Raw genomic sequence first — 10,790 nt, 5'->3', positions numbered from 1 at the left:
GCCTTGGCTACAGCAGTTCATTGGAACGAATGCATCAACAGAGCCGCCATCATGGAGCCCCTCCTCTTTAATGCATCAGCGTCAATGTAGGAAAAGGTCTAACGGAAATAAAATCAACATTAATCGTCATGAATGCGATTTTCTATTTTTTTGGTTCGTTCCAATGGTCAGACATGTATTTATTATTGAGTCCAGAGAAATTTTAAGGTTTTGATATTAAGATAATCTACTTCTTCTAGAAGTAATTAATCTTCTACTTCAAAATATAATGCATAGCCCAGTATGTGGAGTGTAACGTGGATCGTGACGTGTCCTGTGACGTTGAGCGCATTTGCGCGGACCCAGGCTGCGCTTGCGCAAGGGTCTTCTCCTGTGTTAGGTTGTGTAAATGCTGGTCGCCATTAAAGGCTTGATTAAACCAGTCTCTCGTGTCAGCGACTCTTTGTACCTTATATACACTGGCGTGGTGGCAGCTTTACCGTACTCTCTCCCCAAACACCCTGGTGAGTTCATGTGAGATCAGTTCACACTATCGACGCGCAAAAACGAGCCGCGTTGTCGATAATCTTTGCTGGTGTAACGCGAGACTTAAGCCATGGCGAATACACACAAAGCACCGAAACAATGGTGCCTCACAAAAGTTGAGACTGTAAATTCATTTGAAAACTGGCGTCAGAACCTCGTCTACACTTTATCTCTGGACACAGAGTTCGCCCCATTTCTAGTTGACGGCGCGCGCTGGGAAAGAAGACGAGGGTTTCACCATTCAGAGGTTTTACCGATGATGACGCAGATGTTCCCGCGGCGCAACGGCGCACGCAACAACAAAAGGTCAGCATGCTTGAGCATATGCTGGGTCAGATCGCTAACTATTGCCCAGTTATTTCCCGAAATACTGTTGTTAAGAGCTCTACATGCATTGATAACATATGGCAGACAATCAGGCTACATTATGGATTCCAGTCGACTGGCGCACATTTTATTGATTTTTCTGCTATTAAACTAGAGTCTAATGAAGGACCAGAGGATTTGTACCAGAGATTAATGGCTTTTGTTGAGGATAATCTACTACGCAGAGACTCTGGCATTACCCACGGAGGTGAACCCATCACGGAGGATGAGGAGCTCTCCCCCACGATAGAAAACTTTGTTGTTCTCACTTGGCTTCGTCTTATACACAGCGAGTTGCCAAAGCTTGTAAAGCAGAGGTATGGCACAGAGTTACGTTCACACACTCTGGAATCCATTAAACCAGAGATATCTCAAGTCCTGTGTTCATTACTAGACGAGCTGCAATCATCAGAGGATGCTAGAGCTATGCGCTTGGCTGTGTCTAACCCCCCAAGACAGAAGCTGGCTTCACTGGGTCGACTAAAGAAATCCTGCCTACTTTGTAAAGAGCTCGCAGACCAGACAATCACTTTCTCAGTAAGTGCCCCTTTCTGCCCCCTCCTGACAGAGCTTTCATTGCTAAGGCGCGGCAAGTTGCTGGCTCACTGAGTCACTCTGACGGCGAGTCTGAGGACGACAACGAGGACAGTGCGTCCAACCTCAAGGCAGTACAGCGCGTTCATATCATGCAGTCACCATGCATCGAAGCCTTCCGCGGCCACATCCCCTTTAGGCTGACCATTGACAGTGTTGCGACAGGAAACATGATAAGGGCAGCATGTGCCAACAGACTGGGCCTTAAAGTCTCCAGTAGTACACAGTCAACTCGTCAGGCTGATGACTCTTCACCATTGAAGGTAGTGGGAGAGACACGCACACACTTTCAGAGAGATGGTCACAAGCGCTTTTTCGACGGACTTGTGGTAGAAAACCTGGATTCTGATATTCTCGCTGGCATCCCCTTTATGGAATGTAATGACATCTCCATCCGCCCTGCTCGACATCAGGTCTGTGTGGGGTCCGACACATACGAGTCTGGTACCAGTCAAACTTACGGAGACAGACATGCCATTCGCCGAACTCACGTACTTCGCGCCACCTCATCACATACTGTATGGCTGGGGGATTTTGTTGAGCTTGAGCTTCTAGCAGAACTAACAAACATTAGCGACAAGCTTGCTGTTGAGCCGCATGAGGGCCGTGCGCACTGGTTTGCTCCATCGTTGGTCGTAGGGGTATCCGGTAAAATCAGGATTCCCAATTTGACTGACGTACCGCAGGGGATTAAGAAACATGACCATGTATGCCGTGTTCGCATGACCTACGTACCGGAGTCCCTAACCGAACAGGCCCCAATGGTAACTCCTCAGGCCCCTGTTCGCAAGTCCAGTTCGCCCAGTTTAGCACTATTCTCTGACCTTATCTCATTAGACCCAAATGGTATTATGACGGCAGACATCAGAGATAAATTTCAGGTGATTCATAGGGAATGTGATGAGGTCTTCAGTCCGCAGTTTGGGGGCTATAATGGTGCTGCTGGCCCGTTCCGGGCGAGGGTAAACATGGGACCTGTCCAACCACCGCAACGGAAGGGAAGAGTTACGCAGTACTCCAGGGGCCAGTTACAGGATGTCATGGTTCTGTCACTTCTGCTTTTGTTATTAGTTCTGTGCGGTGACAGAGCTATCACATTTCCTATCGGTCTTGTGTTTATGTTAGTCTAGTTTCATGTGAGCACATGGCTCTTGACTATTCCTGTGCCATGTGCTTTCTGTCTAATTGTTAGCTCCTCCCTTCTCGTTATCTGCTTAGTATTAACATTCCTCACCTGTTGTCTCGTTACCCTCCTGTGTGTGTTTCCTTTATAGCTTCCTTTGTGTTTTCAGTCCAGTGCTGGTTCGTTTGTCTAAGTTCCTGTTTCTTGTTCCTTGTGTTTTTGCCTTGTCAGATTGCTCAGTGGAGGTATATTATCGCCACTGACCTCACCAAGGCTTTCTACCAAATACCACTGTCCAAAGACTCTATGAAGTACTGCGGGGTCGTCACGCCATTTAAAGGAGTCCGGGTGTATGCCAGATGTGCCATGGGCATGCCTGGTTCAGAAACTGCGTTAGAAGAATTGACCTGTCGGGTACTTGGCGATCTGCTTCAACAGGGACAGGTGGCTAAGTTTGCTGATGACCTGTATTGTGGCGCTGACACTCTTGAAGGCCTTCTTGCAGTGTGGAAAGAGGTTACATGTGATCTAAACACGTGATCTACACACATAATCTACACACGTGATCTACACACATAATCTACACACGTGATCTACACACATAATCTACACACGTGATCTACACACATGATCTACACACATGATCTACACACATAATCTACACACATGATCTACCCACGAGATCTATACACGAGATCTACACACGTGATCTACACACATAATCTACACACATGATCTACACACATAATCAACACACGGGATCTACACACATAATCTACACATGTGCTCTACACACAATCTACACACGTGATCTACACACATAATCTACACACATGATCTACACACGTGATCTACACACATAATCTACACGTGATCTACACACATAATCTAAACACATGATCTACACACGTGATCTACACACATAATCTACACACGTGATCTACACGCATAATCTACACACATAATCTAGACACATGATCTACACACATGATCTACACATAATCTACACACATAATCTACACACGTGATCTACACGCATAATATACACACGTGATCTACACGCATAATCTACACACGTGATCTATACACATAATCTACACACATGATCTACACAAATGATCTACACATAATCTACACACATAATCTACACACGTGATCTACACGCATAATCTACACGCATAATCTACACACGTGATCTACACACATAATCTACACACATAATCTACACACGTGATCTACACACATAATCTACACACGTGATCTACACGCATAATCTACACACATGATCTACACACATAATCTATACACATAATCACCACACGTGATCTACACGCATAATCTACACACGTGATCTACACACATAATCTACACACATGATCTACACACTTGATCTACACATTATCTGCACGCATAATCTACACACATGATCTACACACATAATCTACACACTTGATCTACACATAATCTACACACGTGATCTACACACGTGATCTACACACATAATCTACACACATAGATTATGTGAAATAATCAGTAAAATCTCGCTATTAGTGAACAAAAACAATTTCTAAAGCTAGGTCTTCTAAACATTAGATCGCTCACACCTAAGGCGGTTATTGTAAATGAAATGGTCACAGATAATAATTTCGATGTTCTGTGCCTTACTGAAACCTGGTTTAAACCAAATGATTATTTCGGTCTAAATGAGTCTACTCCGCCAGGATACTGCTATAAGCATGAGCCCCGTCTGATCGGTCGTGGCGGCGGTGTTGCAACAAACTACAGAGATATCCTTAATGTTACCCAGAAAACTCGTCATAGGTTTAATTCGTTTGAAGTACTTGTGCTAAATGTTACGCTCTTAGATGTAAGAAAGAAATCCCTATTATCTCTAGCATTGGCTGCCGTATATAGACCTCCAGGGCCTTACGCCAATTTCCTAAAATAGTTTGCTGACTTTCTATCAGATCTTTTGGTCAACGTCGATAAAGCATTAATTGTTGGAGATTTTAACATACACGTAGATAATTTAAATGATGCGTTTGGGGCTGCGTTTACAGATTTATTAAAACCCTTCAGGGTCAAGCAAAACGTCACCGGACCAACTCATCGTCTTAATCATACACTCGATTTAATTATATCATATGGGACCGATCCAACCGATATAGATATCATTCCACAAAGTGATGATGTCACTGACCACTACATGGTAACTTGCATATTACGTACTGCTGTAATGTGTCATGCTGTGCCACGTTATCGACCAGGTAGAACAATTCGTCCATCCACCATAGATCATTTCTCAAATAGCTTATCTGATCTGACTCAGCTGCTGCCTGAACCCAAACAAACAGATGAACTAGACGAACTAACTAGCACTATGAGCTCCATTCTCTCTAGAACATTGGATATTGTTGCACCCATTAGATTAAAAAAGGTCAGAGAAAAAAGTATAGCATCATGGTACAATAATACAACGTATGTTTTAAAGAGAGAACCCAGTAATTTAGAGCGTAAATGGAAAAAAACTAATTTAGAGGTCTTTAGAATCTCGTGGAAAGACAGTATGTCACGTTATAAAAAGGCCCTTAAAACGGCCAGGGCTCAGCACCTCAGCAAATTAATAGAAAACAACCGAAATAATCCAAGGTTTTTATTTAATACCGTGGCTAGACTAACAAATAAACAGATGTCGTCTGAACAAAATACCTCGTTACAGTTTAGTAGTAATGATTTCATGAAGTTCTTCACCGAGAAAATTGAAAGCATCAGAATCAAAATCGTAAACGTTCAATCTTTGCTCGCGCCTAATTCAGCCGCAATTATCACCCCGCAAGAACAATTACAATGCTTTACAACCATAGAACTAAAAGATTTAAATAAACTTATCACTTCATCTAAAACAACAACATGTTTATTAGATCCTATACCAACTGAACTACTGAAAGAAGTGTTACCTATAGTGGAAGAGCCTATTCTCAATATTATTAACTCATCTTTATCTTTAGGTCATGTTCCAAGAACGTTCAAGCTGGCAGTTATAAAACCTCTTATTAAGAAACCACAATTAGATCCAAATAACCTAGCAAATTACAGACCCATTTCGAATCTTCCATTTATGTCAAAAATATTAGAAAAAGTTGTGTCCGCTCAACTCGGCTCTTTCTTGCAAGAAAACGACATCTATGAAAAGTTTTAGTCTGGATTTAGGCCACATCATAGCACTGAAACTGCGCTTGTAAGAATCACAAATTATTTACTTTTAGCTTCGGACCAAGGCTGTATCTCAGTACTAGTTTTACTTGATCTTAGTGCTGCGTTCGATACTATAGATCACACAATACTCTTAGATCGACTACAAAATTACACTGGTGTTCAAGGACAAGCATTAAGCTGGTTCAGGTCATACTTATCTGACCGCTAACATTTCGTCTACTTAAATGGAGAAAAATCGATCATAACTTCGGCAAACTATGGAGTGCCGCAGGGATCTGTGTTAGGCCCTTTATTATTCTCAATATATATGCTGCCACTTGGTAATATTCTAAGGAAACATGGAATTAGTTTCCATTGTTATGCTGATGACACTCAAATATATATTTCATCACGGCCAGATGAATACGCTAAATTATCCAAATTGACAGATTGTGTTAAAGATATAAAAGATTGGATGACGCGTAATTTTCTTTTATTAAATCCAGATAAGACAGAGGTAATACTTATCGGTTCTAAAAACCGTCCACAAAACCTTTCACAGCACGACTTTAACATATTAGGATGCCCTGTTACTTTATCCGCTACAGTAAAAGACCTGGGTGTTACATTAGACTGCAACCTGTCTTTTGAAAAGCATATTTCATATGTTACAAAAACAGCCTTTTTCCACCTTAGAAACATTGCTAAGCTACGTAATATGCTATCAGTCTCTGATGCAGAAAAGTTAGTTCATGCATTCATGACCTCGAGACTAGATTACTGTAATGCTTTATTAGCTGGTTGTCCTGCATCTTCAATAAACAAGCTACAGTTAGTGCAAAATGCAGCCGCTAGAGTTCTTACTAGATCAAGAAAATATGATCATATAACACCGATTTTATCATCACTTCATTGGTTACCTATAAAGTTCCGTATTAAATACAAGGTATTGCTTTTGACTTATAAAGCTCTAAATGGTTTAGCTCCAGTCTATTTAACGGATCTTCTATCGCCTTACAATCCATCGCGCTCTTTAAGATCACTAAATTCGAGGCTTCTGGTCATTCCTAGGATATCCAGATCCACCAAAGGAGGCAGAGCATTTTCACATTTAGCTCCGAAGCTCTGGAATAGCCTTCCTGATATTGTTCGTTGCTCAGACTCGCTCTCCCAGTTTAAAACTAGACTGAAGACGCATCTATTTAGCCAGGCATTCATATAAATGTTTTATCTTACAGTTACTGTAAATTCGGCCTCTAGTTCATAAACGCCAGAGGAGAACTGGCCCCCGACTGAGCCTGGGTTCTCCCAAGGTTTTTTTTCTCCATTGGGTCATCTGATGGAGTTTTAGGACACCATTAGGTCACTGGATGGAGTTTTTCGGTTCCTTGCCACTGTTGGCTTTGGCTTGCTCAGTTGGGGATATTCAAATTAATTAACCAATCATACCATTGATCAGCTCTACCAAACTTGGATGTCTTTTTTCCAGTAATAAACAAACATTGTTAAGTTGTTTTGATTGATACTGTGAAGCAGCTTTGATACAATCTGTATTGTGAAAAGCGCTATATAAATATATTTGACTTGACTTGACACATGATCTACACGCATAATCTACACACGTGATCCAGACACATAATCTACACACGTGATCTACACACGTAATCTACACACATAATCTACACACGTGATCTACACACATAATCTACACACGTGATCTACACACATAATCTACATATGTGATCTACACTCATAATCTACACATGTGATCTACACACATGATCTACACACGTGATCTACACACATAATCTACACACGTGATCTACACACATAATCTACACACGTGATCTACACACGTGATCTACACACATAATCTACACACATAATCTACACACGTGATCTACACACATAATCTACACACATAATCTACACACGTGATCTACACACATAATCTACACACGTGCTCTACACGCATAATCTACACACGTGATCTACACGCATAATCTACACACATAATCTATACACGTGATCTACACATAATCTACAAGCATAATCTACACACATATTCTACACACGTGATCTACACGCATAATCTACACACGTGATCTACATACATTATCTACACACATAATCTACACACGTGATCTACATACATAATCTACACACGTGATCTACACGCATAATCTACACACATAATCAACACGTGATCTACACACATAATCTACACACGTGATCTACACAAGTGATTTACACGTGATCTACACACATAATCTACACACATGATCTACACACGTGATCTACACGTGATCTACACACATGATCTACACACGTGATCTACACACATAATCTACACACATGATCTACACTCGTGATCTACACACGTGATCTACACATATCCACAGAAGTCTGGGTATAAAATGGGTGTATATTTTTGCTCCGTTTATGTAAAATGAACTATTATATATGTGAGCTGTATGTTGCATTATAAACTTATTTTAAACAGAGCAAATACATAATAATTTGTATAAAGCATTAAACAGCTTTATCTGTATGTAAAAAGAACACATTTGTTTAGAGCAGTTTCCTTCTGTCTTTAAACACTCTTACACCTCATTATTGATTTCATTATCGATGTCCAGTGGACTTGCCTTATTCATTTTCACTAGATTGTGTTTTCTAGCAAAATCTGCAGTGTAAAACGAAACACAACACTGCATTCATAAATTATGATTCAGAAGATGTTTTTTTTGCATCTTGAAGAGGTCTAACTGCTTACACTTTACATACAAGTTATTTACACCACTCACATCAAGGAAAGTCTTCAGCACTCAGGCTGAAACTCCTAAAGGCTCCTAAACTGGAACAGCTTTCCTGATAATGTTCAGTGCCCGGTTGCATAAAGCACCTTAAGTGTAATTTTCCCTTAAGTTCGCCCTTATGTTTCCCTTAAACCTAAGGGTACAGAAAAAAAACCTTAAGTGTTGCTTAAGGGTTTCTTTAAGTGAAACGTCATAAACACTTAGAATTTCCCTTAAATGCTGTCTTTTCACTTAAGTAATCCCTTAAAAAGTGTTAACTGTTGCATAAAACCCCTTAACGGTCATTTCCCTAAGTATAACTTAAGGTTTGGAAATCGTAACCTTAAGAGTAACTCGGTCAAAAATAAGACGACATGGCTGAATTTATGTAATTTTTCATCTGTCAGCAGAGTGGTTCACCGAGTTGTGGGGGCTCTTTCCCGTCATTTAAACGCAACGGTCAAGCTGTTGGTCAGTTTTGTAATCGTTAGGTCTTAACACTGTACAGCAATAAAGCGAACTCTTCACCACGGTGCGGTGCAAACAATCTTAAAAGCGTAGTCTGGCTTAAAGGGATACTCCCCTTTTTTTTGGAAATAGGCTCATTTTACAACTCCCCCAGAGTTAAACTGTTGAGTTTTACCGTTTTTGAATCCATTCAGCCGATCTCCGGTTCTGGCGGTACCACTTTTAGCATAGCTTAGCATACACCATTGAAGTGGACAAGACCATTAGCATTTCTCAAAAAAAAAAATGACCAAAGAGTTTCGATATTTTTCCTATTTAAAACTTGACTCTTCTGTAGTTACATCGTGCACTAAGACCGACGGAAAATGTAAAGTTGCGATTTTCTAGGCTGATATGGCTGGGAACTATACTCTCATTCCTGCGTAATAATCAAGAAACTTTACTGCCGTACCATGAGTGCAGCTGGCGTAATGATATGACGCAGCACCTGAAAAAAAGGCTACCTTCCGTCAACATAACCAACGTGACAACCGGGAGGGACCACAGGGAGCGTTCCTTGTAGCATGGAGACATTTGTGACAGATGATTCAGAGGACATATACTACAAGGAACGCTCCCTGCGCAAGCAGGTTGTCACGTTGGTTATGAAGAGTAGACCCAACACCTTTGAAGAGATGACCCAACACCTGTGAAGAGATGACCCAACACCTGTGAAAAGACAGACCTAACACCTGTGAAGAGATGACCCAACACCTGTGAAAAGACAGACCTAACACCTGTGAAGAGACAGACCCAACACCTGTGAAAAGATGACCCAACACCTGTGAAGAGATGACCCAACACCTGTGAAGAGATGACCCAACACCTGTGAAAAGACAGACTTAACACCTGTGAAGAGACGGCCTAACACCTGTGAAGAGACAGACCCAACATTGTGAAGAGATGACCAAACACCTGTGAAAAGACAGACCTAACACCTGTGAAGAGACAGACCCAACACCTGTGAAAAGATGACCCAACACCTGTGAAGAGATGACCCAACACCTGTGAAGAGATGACCCAACACCTGTGAAAAGACAGACTTAACACCTGTGAAGAGACAGACCCAACACCTGTGAAAAGATGACCCAACACCTGTGAAGAGACAACCCAACACATGTGAAGAGATGACCCAACACCTGTGAAAAGATGACCCAACACCTGTGAAGAGACAGACCCAACACCTGTGAAGAGATGACCCAACACCTGTGAAGACATGACCCAACACCTGTGAAAAGACAGACTTAACACCTGTGAAGAGACAGACCCAACACCTGTGAAAAGATGACCCAACACCTGTGAAGAGACAACCCAACACATGTGAAGAGATGACCCAACACCTGTGAAAAGATGACCCAACACCTGTGAAGAGACAACCCAACACATGTGAAGAGATGACCCAACACCTGTGAAAAGATGACCCAACACCTGTGAAGAGACAGACCCAACACCTGTGAAGAGATGACCCAACACCTGTGAAGAGATGACCCAACACCTGTGAAAAGACAGACTTAACACCTGTGAAGAGACAGACCCAACACCTGTGAAAAGATGACCCAACACCTGTGAAGAGACAACCCAACACATGTGAAGAGATGACCCAACACCTGTGAAAAGATGACCCAACACCTGTGAAGAGACAACCCAACACATGTGAAGAGATGACGCAACACCTGTGAAGA

Source organism: Siphateles boraxobius, unplaced genomic scaffold, assembly GCF_051911475.1.
Source record: "Siphateles boraxobius isolate OS27281-9 unplaced genomic scaffold, OSU_SipBor_1 204, whole genome shotgun sequence".
NCBI lineage: Eukaryota > Metazoa > Chordata > Actinopteri > Cypriniformes > Leuciscidae > Siphateles > Siphateles boraxobius.
This window is presented reverse-complemented; position numbering follows the sequence as displayed.